General features: G+C 41.4%; 1 long non-coding RNA gene across 1 annotated transcript; it reads right to left on the bottom strand.

The window, feature by feature from the left end:
* Positions 1-19,099: 19,099 nt before the first annotated feature.
* LOC127248708 (uncharacterized) lies at positions 19,100-20,105 on the bottom strand. The gene is made up of 2 exons (XR_007838133.1): positions 19,944-20,105; positions 19,100-19,781 (listed from the first exon to the last, which is right to left on the bottom strand). It is a non-coding gene; the product is annotated as an uncharacterized LOC127248708 (long non-coding RNA).
* Positions 20,106-21,812: the final 1,707 nt, after the last annotated feature.

Below are 21,812 nucleotides of genomic sequence, written 5' to 3'. Positions count from 1 at the left end.
CGATAAGATACTGTCTGAATTTCTCGAAAGCGAAGACAATAGCTAGCAGCTCTTTCTCGGTGGTAGTGTAATTCTTCTGAGCGGAGTCCAGTGATTTACTTGCGTAATAAACGACATTAAGCTTAGAGTCCACCCTTTGTCCTAGTACAGCGCTGACGGCATAATCACTCGCATCCGTCATTAGCTCGAATGGCTCACTCCACACTGGTGCTGAAATTATAGGAGCAGAGGTAAGCTTATCCTTCAGTATTCGAAAAGCCTCCTCACACTCGCTTGACCAGTGAAACTGAGAATCCTTGCACAACAGTGATGTGAGTGGTTGTGTGATTTGACTGAAACCCTTGATAAAACGACGGTAAAATCCCGCGTGGCCAAGAAAGCTTCGCACTCCTTTCTCATTCGAGGGCGCTGACATCTTTTCGATTACACTAACTTTTGATCTATCTACCTCTATACCAGCAGACGAGGTCTTATGGCCCAAGACAATTCCTTCATTCACCATGAGGTGACATTTCTCCCAGTTCAGCACGAGATCAGTCTCTATGCAGTGGAGAAGTACTTTTTCCAGATTATTCAGGCATGTCTTGCCACACACCGAGAAATCATCCATAAAAATTTCAATACAGGAGTCCAGGAGATCATTGAAGATATGGTACATATATCGCTGGAAGGTGGCCGGAGCGTTGCAAAGCCCAAACGGCATCCTCCTATAAGCGAAGGTACCATATGGACAAGTAAATGTTGTCTTCTCACAGTCCTCCGGTTTGATGGGAATTTGATGGTAGCCTGAGTAGCCATCGAGGAAACAGTAGTATTCGTGACCTGCGAGCTTCTCAAGGCATTGATCAAGGAAGAGAAGCGGGAAATGATCCTTCTTTGTGGCTGAATTCAGTTTCCTGTAGTCGATACAAACCCTCCATCTAGTGACAGGTCTTGTCATGAAGACCTCCCCGTCGTCGCTTGTCTGCTCAACGAACCCTTCTTTCTTGGGAACCACCTGGGTTGGGCTAACCCACTGACTGTCACTGATAGGGTATATGATTCCTGCATCGAACAATTTGATCACCTCCTTCTTGACTACTTCTTGCATATTCTCGTTCAAACGCCACTGAGGCTGTTTGCATGGCTTTGCATCAGCTTTCAGCCTCATATGGTGCATACACACCGCTGGGCTGATTCCCTTGATGTCTGAGATTTTCCATGCAAACGCCGCTTGATTCCTTTTGAGAAGTGAGATGAGCTGAGCCTCTTGGTCCGGCAATAGTAAGGCCGAGATTATCAGCGGGTAACTCTTCTCCGGGCCAAGGAATATATATTTGAGGTGCTCAGGTAATTTCTTCAGCTCATCCTTATTGTTGGTCTCGCTCGCTGGTTCCCTCGTCGCTTGTTCAATGGATTCAGTGGGCGCTTGAGGATCGTCGCTTGCCTTAGCTGAATCCTTTTTATCTTCCAGTTCGAGCGATCCATTATCTGAAATTCCTTCCAGATTAGCAAATGTAATATGGTTCTCAAAAGTTATTATTTCATTTAACTCATTAATAAAATCACAATTTTCTTCCTGAGGTTGGTGTAGTGCTGAGTTCATGGAAAATGTGACTTTATCGCCTCCAAAACTCAATGATATTTTGCCTTTAGCAACATTTATTGTAACTTGAGCGGTGGCTAGGAAAGGTCTCCCTAGTATGATTGGAATGTCGCGGTCTTCGCTCATTTCCATAATAATGAAATCTGCAGGGAAAATAAATTTGTTCACTTGCACGAGTACATCACGAATGATTCCTTTAGGCAATCTTATTGACTTATCGGCAAGCTGAATTACAATTCTGCATGCTTCTAACTCATAAAGCCCTAATTTAGAGAAAAGCGAAAAGGGCATAAGATTGATACTTGCACCTAAATCACATAATGCCCTAATCGGCTCTAAATTTCCTATTGTACAAATAGTGATAAAACTCCCAGGATCGCTGAGTTTCTTCGGGAGGTCCTCCTTAAATACGGCGCTACACACACTCTCCAGCTGCACCGCTGCCACTTCATCAGGAAATGCCCGCTTGCGATTGATTATATCTTTGATAAACTTAGCGTAATGTGGCATCTGAGACAAAGCATCAGCAAACGGTATAGTAATTTGAAGACTACGGAAAGTATGTACAAACTTATCAAACTCCTTGGAGTTGTCCTTCATCCCAAATCGTGCGGGAAATGGGGCTTGAGCCAAAGGCTGAGCGAAACCCCTCTCATTCGGGTCAGACTCCTGAGCGGCTGGTATCGCTCGAGGTTGGGATGGACCTTGCTCCTTAACGGAATCTGTTTTATTTCATCCTGTACAGGCACATTAACAACAATAGAGGAAGGAGATTGATCAATACCTCTGTCTGGCAGTGGTGGCGATTGCGTCCGTTTTCCTCCTCTCGTCTTGATGGCCTTCGCTTGGTTCGGGACAGTCTCGACTGTCCCAGGCAACGTTCCTTTCTGTTTCAGCTTCAGAGCCTCAGCAATCTGCCCGACTTGAACTTCCAACATTTTGATCGAAGCAAATGTGTTTCTTTGAAACTCCTGATTCGCTCGCTCTGTGTTCCTCCAGACTCAGCGGGGCTTGTGCCGCTGTGGGAGGTTGAGCAAAAGCAGGTGCCTGCTGCGGAAAATGGGGGGTTTGATAGTATTGTTGTTGATGTGGATAATATCCCTCTTGATGGTATTGTTACGCAGCGAACTGTTGTGGCCTCTGAAATTGTTGCTGAGGACGCGATCCAGCAGGGCCCTGAACTTGCCCATTTCGGAACTGTTGGAATTGGGGGGCATTTCTGCCAGCCATATAAAAGCCCTCCGCCGGGTTCTGAGCTTCATCATTTGAGCACTCAGCAACCTGCGGACCTTGTTGGTCTTCATAAGCTCTTTCCTCATATTCCGCGGCCTCATGCCACGCCTGTTTTCCTTTATTACGCAGGTCCTGCTTCATGAGCTTAGACAGCTCTTTAACTTGGATCGACAAACTGTCGATCCTTGCGTCGTGAGATACGAAAGCAGGGACCTGGTATAGACCCCTCGATGGCTCGGGTCTGTTGGACTCTGGCCAACTTGACTGATTGGCCGCCATCTTCTCTATCAAAGCCCTCGCTTCAGAGGCACAGCGCCCCATCAGCGAACTTCCTGCCGCTGCATCTAAGGACATTCTAAGTTCAGGAGTAATTCCTGAGTAAAAAATTTGAAGCTCCATGAAGTCCGGAATTTCATGATGAGGACAGTTGCGGAGTAGTTGTTTGAATCGGCTCCAGGCTTTAGGAAGAGTCTCATCACTCGCCATCTTGAAAGTAAGTATTTCATTCCTCTGGCGAATGGTCTTTGATACAGGATGATATTTGCTCACAAAGGCCTGTGCTGCTTCCTTGAATGAGCCAGGAATGAGATAAAGATTATCAAACCATTTCCTGGCCTCTCCTGTTAAAGAAAAGGGAAACAGAATCAGTTTGGCAGCGTCCTCCGTAATGCCGTGTGATTTGCAGGTGGCAGCGATCCTATTAAAGTTCTGTAAGTGCTCATAAGGGCTTTCATTGAGCAGCCCATAAAATTGACTCTGGCTCGCCAGGCTAACGAGCGCTGGTTTCACCTCATAATGGCCAGAGCCTCTGGGCGCAGAATTTGTAATTAAAGTGTGATCCAGAAGGGACTGGTAGTGAACATCCATGGGGACTTCAGTAAGTGGGCGATCAGCAGTCCTGTGTCCCTCAACCCTCTGGTAAGGCTCAGCAGTAGGTGGTGGGGGAATGATGGTTGCGGGTATCGCAGCGGTGGTGGCAGCTTGTGCCACTTGGGAAGCGATAAATGCTCCCTGCGCAGCTTGAGCTTGTTCCACCTGAGCGAGGTGCGCTTGTAGCCCCGCCATTCCTTGTTGGATGCTACTGAGGGCTCTCAATAGTTGCTCCTCAGTCTGTGAAAGTGCAGGAGGAATGACAGCAGGGACCACAGTGGGGACGTGGAGCGGCACCTCCTGCGAAGATGCAGATGTGGCGGAGTTTGAAGATGTCCCAACGGCAGTCTGGAAAGCTGGGATGACAGTAGAAGGAGCGGTGGCATTTCCTTGATTCGCCATGAGTTGTTCTTGCACTTGCTCTCTGGACAGACAACTCTGTGATCGAGCGGAAGGAGTAGGACTCGTGGGACGCTGAAAACGCTTCGGGCCCCTACAAAATGGCAGCCACACAAAGATAAAATTTAGACAAATTAATTAAACATAAAAGTCATGGTTGCAGCGAATTAAAAGTAAATTATGGCGCTTCTTGAGATTTCCAACAGATAATTTTCATGAGTTTAAAATCCCCGGCAACGGCGCCAAATTATGATAACTAAAATTTGACTTATATTGCAATTTGCATATAGATTCACAGGGAATTTTTATTCAAAAATCAATGAATAGAATTTTATAGGGAAACAATCAGATATAGCAATTTTGTGTGGTTGTAGACCCTGAGTAGTTATCACAATTATTTATACTCTTTTTACTGGTGAGTTTCCAGGTCGAACACAAGGATTTTAAGTCATGAATTTCAATGGTGGAAATCCTGAAGAAAGTGACAAAGGATACAAGAAAGGATCCGTTTGTAGCGGGCCCGAATTTTAACTACTGAAAGCGGTAAATAAAGCAATAAAGATGAGGTGAGCGGAGACGAGCGAAGTGAAAGTGAAGGGTGGAGTGCCAGTGGTAACCAGATGATCGGGGCATGAGCGAAAGTGGGGACCAGATGATCGGGGCATGGATGAATCGCGGTTACCAGAGGATCGGGGCGTGAGTAAGCGGCATAATATATATATATATATAAATAAGCGAATTAGAGTGAAGGAGAGGTGCTGTGTCTGATCTGTGCGTTACTAAATGGATAGGTTTCCCTGGATGTAGTGAGCGAATGATGTAAGTGTGTTATCGGAAAAATATATGTATATTATGAAAATGATGAGAGAGAGATGTTGTAATTACATAAACTAAATTGTAAAGAACTCATCACGCTGGTATTTTTGGCCTGGGGGGGATTTACAACAAGACTTAAGTGACACCCAGAATTAAGATATTATAAGAAAGAAACCCTACTGTCACTAGGAATTTCTGCGACCTAATAGACCCCCGTCCATGTCCCGTTAATTTTCCCAATTTCTGCCTCATTAGTGGCTTTACCCCTGATGTTACTACTATTTAATCAGAATCGAATTTAGCACAGCAGTTAAACAGGTCGACAAGGCTCCCGCGTACTTAACTACATTGAACTACCTTGAAACCGCTTTTGGCGCATAACAAGGCTTAGATAATCAATTATTCTCTCCCTCTATACCAGTGATATGAAATTCTCTAAACTTGATTTATATAAGTATGGAAAATTGTGAAAGAATTTAATTTGAAGAAGTGAATGATATTTCTTTACATACTACGAAAGCGTGAAAGATTAAAACTACAAAGCTGTAAATGAAAGCAGTAATCTAATCTAAGAAAGCAGTAAAGACGTGACCAAGGGAGAGAGAAGACCCCTACTCCCTTGGCCATTCATGTGGAGAACTCCCTTACAGGGTTGGAGCTCTCGGAAACAGGAAGACGACGAATGCTAATTGTATGTAGAAATCACCAAAAATTCAATATTTTTACATAAAGATATCTGACCCTATTTATAGCAGGTGTGAAGAGATGGTTGCAAGTAGCTGTTAGGCAGTTCCAACCGCTGGGAAGTTAGGCGGTTGCTGATGGTTATTCTGTTGAAGCAGTTGCTGGCCATAACTCCCAGGGTGCCCGCTTCGCTTGCGTTGAGGGTTAAGGGCACAGATCTTCCTCGCTTGCTGGGGTGCTGGAGGGCATCAGCGCAGCTCGGCTCGCTTGTGCTGACTGGAATTGGAATGGTTGTACCGCTGCAGTTGAAGTACTTAGTTGAAATCTGGTGATAGTCTGCAGCGGTGGGTATCAAGACTGTCGCTTGCACGTGGGAGAGGCTATCGCTTGCGGGCTGTGAAGGTGGCCGCTTGCCTCTCATGCCTTAGTATTTTCAAAATATGTTCTGGGCGCTTGTGAGCGAAGGTGGCTGTCGCTTGCAGCGTCTGCCTTAGCTTTTCTGGTTCCAGATTACCGCTTACGAGGGCAAAAATCGTTAATAATCTCAACAATGAACTCTGGATCATGCCTAGTGATATAAATCAATATTGTATGCCGATTACGAATTATTTTGATGGTTCTTATGAAGAAATTCGAGTAATACACATTTTTGTCAAGCTAAGAATATGCTCATATTTGGAGTCATCACATGGTCAGTGTGAACTATTGTCTTGCTCCCGATCAGATATTGTTTGAACTTCTCGAAAGTGAAGAAAATGGCTAGCAACTCTTTTTCAGTCGTAGTGTAATTCCTTTGAGCGGAGTCCAACGTCCTACTGGCATAATAAATGACGTTCAACTTGAATTTCATCTTTTGTCCTAGCACAGCGCCGACGGCATAGTCACTTGTGTCCGTCATCAACTCGAATGGCTCGCTCCAGACTGATGCTGAAATGATCGGAGCAGTGGTGATTTTCTTCTTCAAAATCAGGAAAGCCTCCTCACAGTTGCTCAAACACTAAAATTTTGCATCCTTGCACAACAACACGTTGAGCGGTTTGGTGATTTTACTGAAGTCCTTGATGAAGCGACGGTAGAAACCAGCATGGCCAAGGAAACTTCGTACTCCTTTCTCATTTGAGTGTGCTGACATTCTTTCAATTACACTAACTTTTGATCTGTCCACCTCTATTCCGGTGAGTGAGATCTTATGGCCAAGAACAATTCCTTCATTTACCATTAAGTGGCACTTCTTCTAGTTCAACACAAGATCAGTCTCAATGCAGCGGAATAGCACTCTATCCAAATTGCTCAGGCATTTGGTAAAGGTGTTGCCATACATTAAAAAGTCATCCATGAATACTTCTATGAATGAGTCTAAGAGATCACTGAATATATGGTACATACATCGCTGGAAAGTCGTTGGGGTGTTGCAGAGCTAGAAAGGCATTCTCTTATAAGCGAAAGCATCATATGGACAGGTAAAAGTAGTTCTCTCGCAGTCCTCCGGCTTGATGAGAATTGATAGTAGCCTGAGTAGCCATCCAAGAAATAGTAGTAATCGTGACCTGCAAGCTTCTTAAGGCATTGATCAAGGAACTGCAGTGGGAAATGATATTTATTTTTCACCGCGTTTAGCCTCCTACAATCGATACAGATTCTCCATCCCGTGACTGGTCTTGTCATGAAGACCTCCCCGTCATCACTCATTTGTTCGACAAAGCCTTATTTCTTGGGGACCACTTGGGTTGGGCTAACCCACTGGCTGTCACTGATGGGTTAGATGTTACCTACATCAAATAGCTTACTTACCTTCTTCTTTATAAGTTATTGCATATTTTCATTCAGGCGTCGCTGAGGCTATCTACATGGCTTCGCTTCAGCATCCAGTCTAATATGGTGCATACACACCGCTCGGCTAATTCCTTTAATGTCTGAGATCTTCCATGCAAAAATCGCCTTCTTTCTTTTGAGAAAAGATAGGAGTTAAGCCTCTTGGTCCGGCACGAGTGAGACGGAGATTATCAACGGGTAAGTCTCATCCGGGCCAAAGAATACATACATGAGGTGCTCTGGTAGCTTTTTTAACTCCTTTATTTTGTTGGATTCACTTTCTGGCTCTCTCTTTGCTTGATCTATGGACTCAGTGGGAAAAGGTGAACTGTCGTTCCGCTTATCTGAGTCCTCTAGCTGCTCCAGCTCGAGCGAATCATCCTTTGAAAATTTTTTCAAGGAATTTGAAAGTTAAAATATTCTCAAGAGAAGTTAATTCATTTAATTCATCAATAAAATCACAGTTTTCTTCATGAGGTTGACATAATGCATTGTCCATAAAAAACATGACTTTATTCCCACCGATGGTCAATGTAATTTCACCTTGAGCCACGTTGATGTTCGCTTGAGTGGTGGCAAGGAAAGGTTTTCCCAAGATTATTTGAATTTTGCGATCTTCGCTCATTTTCATTATTATGAAATCTGCAGGGAAGATTAAATTTATTTACTTGCACTAGTACATCATGAATAATCCCTTTCGGAAGTCTTATTGATTTATCTGCAAATTGAATTACAGTTCTACATGGCTCAAGTTTGTATAGCCCTAATTTACTAAAAAAACAAAAAGGCATAAGATTGATACGAGCTTCTAAGTCACATAATGCCCTAATCGGTTTTAGATTCCCTATAGTACAAATAATGATAAAACTCCCACGATCGCCGAGTTTCTTTTGAAGCTCCTTCGAAAACATGGTGCTGCACACACCTTCCAGGTGCACCGCTACATCCACTTCAGGCATTGATCCCTTTCTATTGATAATATCTTTTATAAACTTAGCGTAATGTGACATCTGCAGCAAAGAATCAGAAAAAGGAATAGTGACTTTAAGATTACGAAAGGTGTGCACAAACTTTCAACCTTGTTGGAAAGGAGGCCGTAACTATCACTTGGGTTGGCTCATTCTCTATCTGTGAAGGTACTTGAGCGGCTTGCATCGCTCGTGGCTCAGTTGTATAAACTTCCTCGTTTGGCGCTTGATTAAAATCATCATGTACAGGTAATGTATTTAAAATAATAGGGGTAGAAGATTAATTAATACCTTTGTCTGGAAGGGGTGGCGATGTTGTTCGCTTTCCACCCCTTGTGTCTACAGCCTTTGCTTGGTTCGGGAAAATCTCAACTGTCCCAAGCACCGCTCCTTTTTGCCTTAGCTTCAGTGCTTCGGCTATTTTCCCGACTAGTGTTTCCAGCATCTTGATCGAGGCAGATGTATGTCTTTGGAACTCTTGATTTGCCCGCTCAGTATTCCTCCATAATTTCTCCAGACTCAGCGGCTGACTCATCACCGTGGGAGGCTAGGCAAAGATAGGTGCTTGCTGCAGAAAGTGGGGAGTCTGAAATAAGGTTGTTGCGGATAATATCCCCCTGATAATATTGTGGCGCAACGAACTGTTGTGGCTGATGGAATTGTTATTGAGGGGGCGGACCGGCAAGTCTTTGGGGTTGCCCCTTTTGGAACTGCTGATACTGAGGAGGATTTTTGTTTGCCATATAAAAGACCTCCACTGGGTTCTAAGTCTGCTCAACTAAGCTCTCAGCAACCTGCGGGTTAGATTGGTCAGCATAGGCGCACTCCTCAGTGGCTACAACTTCGTTTATTACTTTTTTATTTTTATTATTACCAAATAAATCCTGTTTCACGAGCTTAGCCAGCTCCTTGATTTGGACATACATATTGTTTATCGGCGCATCTTAAGAAACAGTAGTAGGAACCTGGTATAGACCCCTAGATGGCTTTGGCCTGGGGGCTTTCAGTCGGGTTGTTTGATCAGCCGCCATCTTCTCTATTAGGATTTTCACTTCAGAAGCCTATCTTCGCATAAGCGAGCTACCCACTGCCGTGTCCAAGGACATCCGCAACTTAGGATTGATCCCGCAATAGAAGATCTGGAGCTCCATAAAGTTGGGAATCTCATGGTGGGGGCAATTATGGAGCAACTGCTTGTCTCGAATCCAAGCTTTGGGCATGGTCTCATCAACAACTATCTTGAAGTTCAGAATCTCGTTCCGATGATTGATGGTTTTGGAGACAGGATGATACTTGCTCACGAAGGCTTGCGTTGCCTCTTTAAATGTTCCAAAAATTGGATAGAGCGAGTCAAACCACTTCATAGCTTCACCTGCTAACCTCTGTGATGCCATGGGATTCGGAGGTGGCAGCGATCCTATTGAAGTTCTGTAGATGCTCGTAAGGGCTTTCATTGAGCAGCCCATGGAATTAAAGTGTTATCCAGAAGGGACTTATAGTTAACGTCCATTGGGACTTCAGCATTAGGGTGATCAATAGCCCTGTGTCCTTGAATTTGCCTCTGGTTGGATTCAACACTAGGTGGTGGTGGAGTGATGGTAGCGGGATTCGCAGCGGCATGAGCAGCTTGGGCAGCGATGAAAGTGGCCTGAGTAGCTTGGGCCTGCTCAACTTGCGCGAGGTGCACATGCAAGCCATTCCCTGTTGGATACTAATCAGCGTCCTAACAATCTACTCTTCAGTAGTCGTCAGGACATGGGGAGGTTGGGCTACAATGGGGATAGTGTGGCACCTCCTACGAAGATGCAAATGTTGCAAAGTTGGATTATGTCCCAAAGGCAGTCTGGAAATCCGGGAGAGCAATGGTAGGGGCAGAGGTGTTCCTTGGTTGGCCATGATCCTTGCTCTAGTTACTTCTCTGAACAGACATCTCTGAGTGCGAGAATAAAGAGTAAGACTAGTTTAACGCTGAAAACGCTAAGACCCCTGAATTAAAGATGCCATATAAAAAAAGTTAAAAGCGAGATAAAAAGTAACACTTAACAAAATTTTAAAGTAAATTATGGCGCAGAACTAGATTAATTCAAGACTTGATTTATTGAGTTTAAAATCCCTGGCAACAGCGTGGGTAAGTGTGATACCCCTGATAAACGATTTTAGCTAAATTAAAACAATGAAAAGGGATTTTATATTGAGTTTTAATGAGTGAAGTGTGCATTTTGGACATGTTCAGATATAGATAATGAAAATAAAGTTGTAAACTCTGAATCACATTATCACAATTATTTATACTCTTTAACTGGTAAGTTTCCAAGTTGATAATAGGGATTTTAAGTTGCGAAAATTAATCAGGAATTTCATGCAAGTTTAGCGCAAAGAAAAAACAATAAGACTGGCTCGCTCGCAAGCGAGCAAAGAGTTAAACTAATACATAATTTAAAGTAAAATGGGTAAAGATGAGCGAATGGTGAGACATCCAATGACGGCAGTGTGCTAGTGATGGGTGCAGCGGGAACGGTGGTGAGCAAAAGTGAGCGGGTGGAAAGAAGCGGACTATAGATAGAAGATTGTTGTTAGGCGAGCGATATGGGGGATCTAGTAATGCTGTGTGTGATCTGTATGTTCTTAGATGACTAGAATTTCATGGATGTAATGAGCGAGTGATGATAGTTAGTAAGCAATACATATATTTATAACATGTAATGACAGAAGAAGTGAATGTAATTGCGCAGAATGATTAATACAAAAACTGATTTCGCTGGTACTTGACCTTAAGGGATTTCCAACAAGGCTTCAATGATGCCCAAAATCAAAATATTATAAGCAAGATATGCTACTGTCACTAGACATTTCTGTGACCCAATAGACAAATGCCTATGCCCCATTAATTATCTTAATCTCTGTCTCATTAGTACATTTATCCTTCTATTACCTCTTTTTAATCAGAATCGAATTCAAAACAACAACTAAGAAGGTCAACAAGTCTCCCACGTACTTAACCACATTGTACTACCTAAATTCCGTTAATGAATACAACGCGAATCTAGGCTTAGAAAATTGATTCTTCTCTGTTCCTCCTTAACAAAACAGAATTCTAATCCTAACATTTTGACGCAAATATGAAACGGGGATGAAAATGAAAATATGAAGGAATCATGATATTTCATTAACTACAAAAGAAATAATAAAGATCTATATTACAAAAACAATAACAAAGTAAATAAAAAACAGTAAACTATTCTAGAAAGCAGTAAGGTAAGCGGCCAGAGGAGGAGAAAATCTAAACTCATCTGGCCATTCATAGCTAGAGAACTTTCTTACAGGGTTGGAGCTCTCGGAAAGCACTAAAATATGCAAAAAAAAAAAAGAACTGAAAGTAGTGTATCTATATCGATTACAAATGGCATATGTCCTTATTTATAGGTCTTTGGGATCGGCAATTGCAGAGCAGTTGAGCGGCAGTTGAAACCATTGGGCAGTTAGGCGGTTTATGGAGGTTAATCTATTCAAGTAGTTGCACCGGACATAACTCCCTGGTCGCCACTTCGTTCACTTTGGAATGTAAGGGCACAAATCTTTCTCGCTTGCTTGGATAGTTAGAGGGCATTACCATAGCTCAAACGATGTTGTCGTTGCTGGTTGGTAGTGGAATCACTAGACCGCTGAGAGATAAACACTTAGTCGATATTTGGAGTGGTCCACTCTCGCTTCTACAACGACAAATGTCTGGTCATTGGTGCTAGTGCAAGCGGTAAGAGCGTTGTTTACCAAGCCGGAGTGCCATCCCTTGACTTTCAATACTTAGCTTTTCTAGGCCATAAACATCGCTTAAAAAGGTCAAAAATATTAATAATCTGAACAGACGAGCGTTGGATCATACCAAGCGAAAAAATTCAATAAAGTATATCATAAATAAGATATTGTGATAGTTTTCACATAAAAAATTCAAGTAATACACAACTTTGTCAAGCGAAAAATATGCTATTATTTGGAGTTATCAACCCCTGAAATTAGGCCGTTGCTTGGCCAACTCTCGTGTATGTATGAGCCAGTATGAGGCCATCAGAAGTTCATTACTAATTAAATTGATTTAATAGACTATTCATGTCAACAATATGTACATTCCTTTTCGAAATTCCTACTGAAAGAACTCTAGAGTTAAACGTGCTTGCCCTAGAGTAATTTGAGAATGGGTGTAAGTAATTTGAGGATGAGTGATCCCCTGGGAAGTCTCTTAGGGTGTGCCTCAGTGAGGACAAAAGCGCACTGAAAGAAATCGTGTTAACCTGTGGGGCTAGTCTACAAATTCCGACACACCCGGTTTGTTTGGTTTGGGGGCTAGGGTGTCACAGTTGGTATCAGAATCGACCAGCGACAATCTACAGACGTTGACCTGACTGTTGAGGGGTCTAGCAGTTGACGATCCTTGGGGTGCAACATGGACGTAGCATTCTGAAGTGAAGGAGGATGTGATACCTCCGGAGTTGAGCCGTTGCTTGGCCAACTCCCATGTGTGGATGAGCTGGTATTATGCCATCCAAAGTTGATTAGTAATTAAATGGATTAAATAGACTACTCATGTAAAAAATGTGCACATTCTTTTTCAGGAGCCCTATTGAAAAAACGCTAGAGTTAAGCGTGTTTGCCCTAGAGTAATTTACGGATAGGTGAGCCCCTAGAAAATCTCTCAAGGTGTGCTTGAGTAAGGATAGAAGCACGATGGAAGGACTCTTGTTGAGCTGTGGGGCCACTCTACAATTTCGACACGCCCGACTTTGCGTGGCTTACGGGCCGGGGTGTCACAGTAGGAACCGAACCTATCTTTCATACCATGATGTCTGGTCATGAAACATATTAGGCATCTTATTTTCTAGGATTCCTCTATTGAGGTATTAATGACTTGCTCGGGAATATGGCAAAATCCTCTAGAAAAGACTTTTACATAATCGGTTCGTTGTGGTTCTTGAATTTTTGGGCAAGGCTTTACATCTCCAAGTTTACTGAACCCCAAACCAGACTTGGTATCCTATATCCATCTTCTTCTCTAGGGAAGCTCTTTCTCTCTAACTCGCTACTGATGTGCAATGTTCATTTGATTGTTTATTCCCTTTTGCATGCTTGTTCAAGGCCAAATGAGTTTTTTGTCTTTTGTCTAAGAGTGGGTGTTGTCCCTCTTGTATCTCCAGTTGAGCAATGGAAATCCTACCCAAACTCATCATTTCAACGTTCGTTGGAAAAAATGTTTTGTTGTCCGGCTACTGATCACGGGTTGTTCTTTTTCTTCCCGCTACAATCGTCGTTATATTGAGCCTTATCAGCTACAATTCCTGGCCAGACAGTTGGTCTGGTTTAAGATATTCCTTCCTCTGATTACCTTCTTCCGCTGCCCTTTGAAATTCAAACTGATATTTCAGCTGAAACACTGGCCCCATAGCGCTCCTACATGCTGGAAATGAAGGGCCTTTTATACTTTTCTGATCATCTTTAGCCAGTGACCACTCCACCCTTCAAGGATTGGTGGGCGGACATCAACAAACATCTACTACTAGAAAACCTAGTCACCTATCTAGTGAAGTTGGTAGATGAGCGCTCCGATGACGAAGTCGCACCAACCTCTGAAGATGAAGACCTAGTGGTTACCAGATTCATCCTTGCTCCAGGTCCCTTCTTCTCTCTTAAAACCCGATTGGATTTCATAGGTGGATATTAAATGACATTATCTTCTTTAGGAACTATATCTTTCAAGAAATCTTCTGCTACTTCTGTTTCGACATCTTTTGGCCGTCATTTCTCAAGGCAGCTTGATACACCAGAAGACACTCCTCGTTCAAACACTAAAAAAACCACCAAGAGACCCGCTGAAGCATCTCATTCTTGCCAGGTAGAAGAGTACTCCCCTTATTTATTCTTTTGATGTTCTTTTGGAATGTTAACATTTTTTTTTGCAAACACCTCGAAATAGGCCAACCGTTGAAACTCCATGGGTTTCTTCTCCTCATCCGGCTCCAGAACCTGAGCCAGAATCCACAACCGCTCCACCTACTCCAGTCCCATTAGCGGATATAGAAAATACTTTTCCACCAGTTTTGCTCATTCACACGCTGTTGATTCCCTATAAATCCCGTGTAGGCTCGAGAATCCGTTGGACACCTTTTTGGCCGGTCTTCCGTCAAGCCTGAAAACCTTCAAGTTTATTCAGGTGTCCTTGCTTCGCATGATCCAAAAGAATGGAACAAGAGACAGGTTGGAAATATGACAAATACTCCTCCGGAGAGGATAGTTAAAAAAAGATGGACCACCAGTCCTCTTTGAAGCAATAGAAAAGTATGCATGTTTATGTTTTTAGTATGGAGCACTAGACGTTTTCTGAAGAAGATTCATAAGTACAAGGCCCTTCAGACAAAACATGAGTTTTTTTGTGTTGAAGTAAAAATAATGCAACGACTGAAGGTTTTCCCTCCCTGCATCACCTAGTTAGACCAAAGTCTGACCGACCATACCATTTGCCAGAAGGATTTGTTTGAAAGGTCAAGGAAGCTGGAGGTGCCACTCTTCGAACTGCACTAGAAGGTCTTGTTTGAGAAGAACTTAGACAAAGTAGCTCGAGGACTAGAGAAGTTCCGAGAAGCTTGAAATGAAATTGTTGTCATCTGATATCAATCCAGACTGATGACATGGCTGGACCCTGTGGCAGAGCAAGTCTTTCTACTGACTCAATTGTTGACCCTGCAAACTTAATAGCCTTTATCCTGAATAAACTGCAATCCACCCTTTCGGAGGACTTCACTGTTGATCAACCTGCTTGGGTTTTGCTAGCCAATTGATTCTCATGCTACGGAATAAAAAAAAGATTTATCTACCATTTCTCCAGTCACATCATCTACTAATACCGTTGATCCGCCCACGAACACTTCTGCAGCAGCAACTGCTGAAACCGCCCCTCAAGTTCCACCATCCACAATTGAATGAAAAATTTTGAAATTAAATTCCAGCCCATCGAAACTTTGTTTTGACTATTTTTCCTTTTTTGAATATGACACCTACCTTTTTAATCCATATCTTCCCAAAGGATTGATAGAATTTCTTTAAGTATTTTTCATTTTTGACAACATCAAGCTCCATTCCTTCAAGTTTCATAATTTGATATGCACCATTAAGTAGCTTGGCCAAAACTATATATGGCCCCTTGCAATTGGGTGACCATATTCCAAGTCCAACATCATTTGTGTATTCTGACAAAATAACTGTCAGCACTAAATCACTTTCTTGAAAGGACACAAGCCGGATGTGTTTGTTAAATTCCCTCTTAATTTGTTTCTTATTCGTTCGGATATGCTCCAAAACTTGAAATCTTTCTTCAGAAAAAAGGTCCACGTCTTGAAATAAGGTAGCGTCATTTTTCTCCACTGAGAGTTGATTCTGCTTCAGTATCCACAACGACGGTATTGTAATCTCCATGGACAAAACCACATCATGCCCGTAGGTCAACCTAAAAAGGGTACTTCCAATCGCTGATGATTTTGCGTTGCAGTAGGCCTATAATACTTTCCAAGGTTTTATGCCTTTCTCACGGATTCTCTTTAAATGAAGTTTTTACTATAGCAATCAAAACTTTGTTTGTTGCTTCCACCTGCCCATTGACTTGAGGATAATAGGTCGTGGAATAAAAAATTTTAATTCTGTATTGAGCAGAACAAGCTTTTTCTCTCCCGTTAGCAAAGACTAATCGTTGGTAAGTTGTGATGGTCTACGGAATTTCAAATCGGTGAATCAAGTTATTTTTAATGAACTTGACTACATGCTTCTAGCGGACCTGGACTAGTGGTACTTCTTCCACCCACTTAGTAAAATAATTCGTAGCCACCAGGATGTATGAATGACCCTTTGATAATGACGGATAGATTTTCTCAATAATATTCATAGTTTAAGCTGGAAAAAGCTATGACTTCACGATGGAATGCAACTCTTCCATTAGAATCCGCCAGATTGGTCCATGATGCTGGCATGCCTCACAACCATGGGCATATTCTACATAGTCCTTGGAGATTGTAAAACAAATATACCATAGTAGAAAATAGTCCACCTCATATTTACCCTATTCCGATGAGCTCCGCCAATGTCTTCATACACTTCCGCCATCACTTTCTTTGCTTCTGCAAGCCCTAGGCATCAAGCAAGAGTTCCATCTGGCCTTCCGTGGAACAACTTTGTCTAGAACAACGTATCTAGGTAGATGCTCCTTCAGTTCTCTGGAAGCTACTATGTTCTGATCTGCTAACCCCTTTAGATACGTTTTCTGCCAATCCGCCGATTTACGTCTAATGCACACACAAGGCCTTTCCGCTAATATCTAGAAGCTTCATGTGCCAAATCATTTGTTTCCACATTTTCCTCCCTGGAAATATTTTCCAATCCTACATCGTCAAACTATTTCAACAATATTTTTACCTCTTTAAGAAGCTCCTACAAATTTGATTCCTTGCAGAGAAACTCTTTTGATATGGACGTTCTTTATTCATTTTAATACAAAAAACCGTAGTGCCATTAGTAAAGCTTCACACTCCGTTTGGTTATTGGTGCATCTTAGTGGCAATCGAAAAAAAACTCACCAAGTTTGTCCTTCAGGGCTGATGATGACTACTCTAGTGCCAACGGATCCTCCTATACTGGATTCGTTCAATAGAACATGCCACTATTTTTGCCCAATATAAGCTGATGGAATCTCCTCTGGCTGAACTATTCCAGGATGTTTTGTCAGAAAATCTACTACTGCCTGCCCTTTTATAGCTCTGAGAGTCTCATACGTCAAGGCAAATGATACCAATTTCATAGCCCACTTAACAAGACGGCCTTAAAGGACGGGTCTGCTTAGAACATGCTTCAATAAATCCACCTTGCAAAGTACCTTTGTTTCCACTAGCATAAGGTAGTATTCCAATTTGGTGTATGCATGGTAGAATGATAAGCATAGCTTCTGAATAGGGGAATATCGGGATTCCGTCTCATTCAAAGCTTTTCTAAAATAATACACTGATATTTCCCTTTGATAAAAGAAAAATCCATAATATACACCGCCATAAGAAAGGTTTCTATACCTTTCACTATAGGATATTCGATATTCAAGTTTATAATGTATTTTTTTATTCGATAACAAAGAGGGTCTACTAGTAACTCAAGGTTAGGACCTCAATCAGCTCCGGTGAAGCAATAGAGGCACTAGTTTACCACAATTCTTGCTTACAACCTCCAAGCCACCACACTAATGACTCGAATATGGCGAGAGCATTCTTTTGCACTTTTCTTTTACACTAAAAGTGTCAACTCATGTTTTCCCCATTTTCTTATCATTCTTTCTTGTTTTCTAAGTGTGAGTGAAGTAGGAAATAACCCTATTTATAGGAACAAGATCCTTTCATCCTTAATCATATTTTAAATTGAAGACATTTGCATGCATCACGACACATCTCACTGAATGTGTATTGCCCTTGACGCTACACTTGTCTCGCATGCAATTTGACACATTGCACTCAATGTGTCATGCACAATCCATGACACTTATTCCACATGATACATCACACCCGGTGTATCTCTCCATGATTGCGCCACCTCATGCTTAAGAACATATGGTTCTTAAAGGATTTTTTATAAAGAAGAAAAATAGTACCTTGTGCTTAAGGACAATTTGTACTTAATGACACCTTGTACTTAAATTTCCTTCGTATAGAAGAAAATGACACTTCATACTTGACACCTCATGCTTAAGAACACCTTATATTTAGACATGTCCTGGTTACTAGTCATGTGTTACCTCGTGTTTGGACACACTATACTTACTAGTAACATTCCACCTCATGCTTAGACATTATATTCTCATTTGTTTAATCTACGTTTGCATATATTCTCACATATTTCCAACAAAACCATCAGAAAAAGGAATTTTGATTTTTTTTTTTTTGGAACATGCATAAAAAAATTTCAAACTTCTTATCTTCAACCCTTTTCTTGAGTTGTTGAGAGTACACGAGTCAAGATGTAATTCATGGAAGTGCTCATTAACTCTTATCCTCTAAGTGGATTCAATTATTTTTTTTTAATATTATTATTATTATTATTATTTATTTTAGGACAGTAACTACGAAAATTTTGTTGTTTTTATTCTCCGATACTAGAAAATTGCACGTGACCCACACATGAGATGAGGTGTACACACCGGTGCTTATATGTCACCTACCGAAGATGACGTGTATGCTATGAGGCATATTCCTAACAATGACATGGATTTATGTTAAAAAAACAAGAAACAAAAGAAAATCTTTTGATTTGCAATTTGGCCTGATTGAACCAAATTGCAAATATAATAATTGCAATTGATCGAATAAACACCCCTATGAACCCTAAATCACCCCAACACAAAGTAATTCCCATTCAACCCAAGCCGACGACAACCACCGTGAAAATCCACTCCTTCCAGCGGTAGTCTCGTATCCCCATCACTATTATGCAGGTGTTGTTGCCTCTATATTCACATAGAAACAACTTCCTAAAGCACAATAAACACTTATCTACTAAACGAACACAAATATTTATTTACAAATCACTCAATCATAAGAAATATATTAAGGACAAAGAACTATAATCAGTAGTTATGATATTCGCTAAGTGATATTTATTTTCTGAAAACACATAACATCAGCTTCAACAACGATTTAAGTGAACTAGGAACTAAACATCAAAACAAAATACAAATATTATTTCAAGAATCACAAGTTCACTTAAACATATCCAAGAAACAAACAACCAAACTAACCTAAATATGCAATCAACAGACCAAGTAATACAAAGAAGATTTACTGGAAATATAATATGAGGGATTAGCCTTTTTGCCAAAATTGATCTATTACTATCGATCAATTTCAACAGAGATTCTGCCAGGAACTTGAGCTCTCGTTGCTTTGGCTGATTGGCTATGATACCACTGTTATGTTTTATATAATTTTTCAAACAACAATACTCAACAAGGATGTGTTCCAAGAATATAATATCAACGTATGAATTATAAATTGGAAATAAAAAACATAACTAACTAAACAAACAAAATCCAATTGAATGAAAATGAAATAAGACTCTTTGTTCATCACTCCAAATTCAAGCAGCGGCAGCGATGTCCTTTCTCCGGAAACAAATAATCAATGGATAACAGCAACCACGACGATCTTCCTCCAGCGACGACAATAGCTCTACGTCAATGGCAACTCCAGCGCGACTCTCAAGCGATTCGACAAAACGATTGGGGAAACTCTTTTTTCGGCTTAGTCTACAACTTCTCTTGGCGGTGAATGACAAGATATAGCGACTACCCAACCGAATTCAAATAAATCCAAAACCGACGAATCCAACGACCAAAAATCATACACCTAATCGACACACCAATAAAACACCGAAACATTCAAAATTCACTAAAAAGAAGATTTACTTGAGAAATTGATGAGAGTAGCGGTTGTAATTAACACCAAAAATAAACCCCCAAAATCCACAAAGAATTGAATGCAAAGAAGGAGAAGAGAGAAATCACATACTACCCAGAAGTGAAGAATCGCACAGACTGAATTCTTTAATCTATCGAGAAAAGAAGAAAAGGAATTTATATGGTGCAGATCTAGATAGAAAGATTTTGGGTTGAATTTGGGTTGCAGGTTGGATACTAATATCGGGTCAGAGTTGGGCCAACATTCAATTGCTGATCTAGAGTGAACACAACCATGTTTAGCAAAATATGGCCGTGTAAAAACTTTTAACTGTGCTACTCGATAGATCCACTCAGACCGGTATATCCATATAAGCATTTTTTGTTAAACTTTTAACTGTGGAATAAAAAATAATTAAAAATAGTTATAATGAAATCAAACTTGATGAATTTTTTTATATTAGTATCAAAATGATTATTATTATTTTTTATTTCAACGAGCAATCTTGATTTTTTCCCTAACACTAATAAGTCCATGCATAAGTAGAGTTTGAATATGGTACTTGTGGACAAAAAATTGTGCTATTTTTAATAAACATAAAATTTGTACAAATTTTATTTGATTTGAATTTAAAGTGGGTCATATTCTCTAAATGGGTCCTTTGATTCTCCTTCCGGGTCGATTTATTTTCCAACTTGGTTTTCTATGGCTTCTTTGATCCGAAGAGATTTGATCTTCGGTTTGATTCTGCCGGACTGTAGAGGGCTTTGGTCTCCGTGCAGACAATTTGATCGTCAGCTTTGGATTTGATGTCTTTTTTGGACGATTCGAGGCTTTGATCTTTGATTTGGCTTTGCCGCCTTTTGGAGAGCTTTGGTCTCCGTGTTGACAATTTGCTCGTCAGCTTTGGATTTATTGTCTTTTTTGGACGATCAGAGGCTTTAATCTTTGATTTGGCTTTGCCGCCTTTTGGAGGGCTTTGGTCTCCGTGTTGGCAATTTGACCATCAGCTTTGGATTTGATATCATCTTTGGACGATCCGCAACTTTGATTTTTAGTTTGCCTTTTCCGCCTTTTGGGAGCTTCGGTCTCCGTGTGGGTGATTTGATCATCGGCTTTGGATTTGATGTCTTCTTTGGATGATCTGCAGCTTTGATCTTTGGTTTGGCTTTGCCGCCTTTTGGAGAGCTTTGGTCTCCGTGTGGGCGGTTTGATAATTGGCTTTGGATTTGATGTCTTTTTTGGACGATCCGCGACTTTGATCTTTGAGAAGGTGGATTTGGTGTTCCATAACGCTTTTGGCGGCGTGTCCCTTTGACGTTTGGATCGAAAAGGGCCGAGTTGTTGCTTTAGTGAAGAACGCGATGAACACCTCGAAGCTTTGAGATGAACTTTGGATGCTCTTCCTTGGCTTTGATGGATTCTTCAACGACTTTTGGAGGTTTGATCCTTGAAGAGGTGGATTTGGTGCTCCATAACACTTTTGGCGGCGTGTCCCTTTGACTTTTGGATCGAAGAGGGCCTGGTTGATGCTTTGTTGAAGAACGCGATGAACATCTCGAAGTTTTGAGAGGAACTTTGGAGACCTTCCCTTGGCTTGACGAATTCCTCAACGGCTTTGGGAGCTTTGATCCTTCCTCCGGCTTGGACATACGACGAAGAGCGTTAACTTCATCGATTCGTCAACCAATATTGGATCATTTGTCCAAAATAGTGACTTTCGACGAAGAACGCTTCGAAGGACACGAACAACATGAAGAACAATACAGAGAAAGTCTAGGGACTTACCCATTTGCTTGAATTCTCGATGTAACTTCGGTGTCTCAAATGAACTGGCCATGACTCCTATTTATAGGGGATGAATGGCTTCGGCTTCCTTTTTTAATGATGCCACATGACGCGTTTTGATTGGCCAATAGGAAGATTTTATAATCTTTCATTTTCCATCGGATGCTCTTTTCCATTCTTAACGGATTTGAT

This window comes from Andrographis paniculata, unplaced genomic scaffold (genome assembly GCF_009805555.1).
Source record: "Andrographis paniculata isolate CXL003 unplaced genomic scaffold, ASM980555v1 Contig34END, whole genome shotgun sequence".
NCBI lineage: Eukaryota > Viridiplantae > Streptophyta > Magnoliopsida > Lamiales > Acanthaceae > Andrographis > Andrographis paniculata.
The sequence above is the reverse complement of the archived record's forward strand: the minus strand, read 5'-3'. Positions and strand labels throughout refer to the sequence as shown.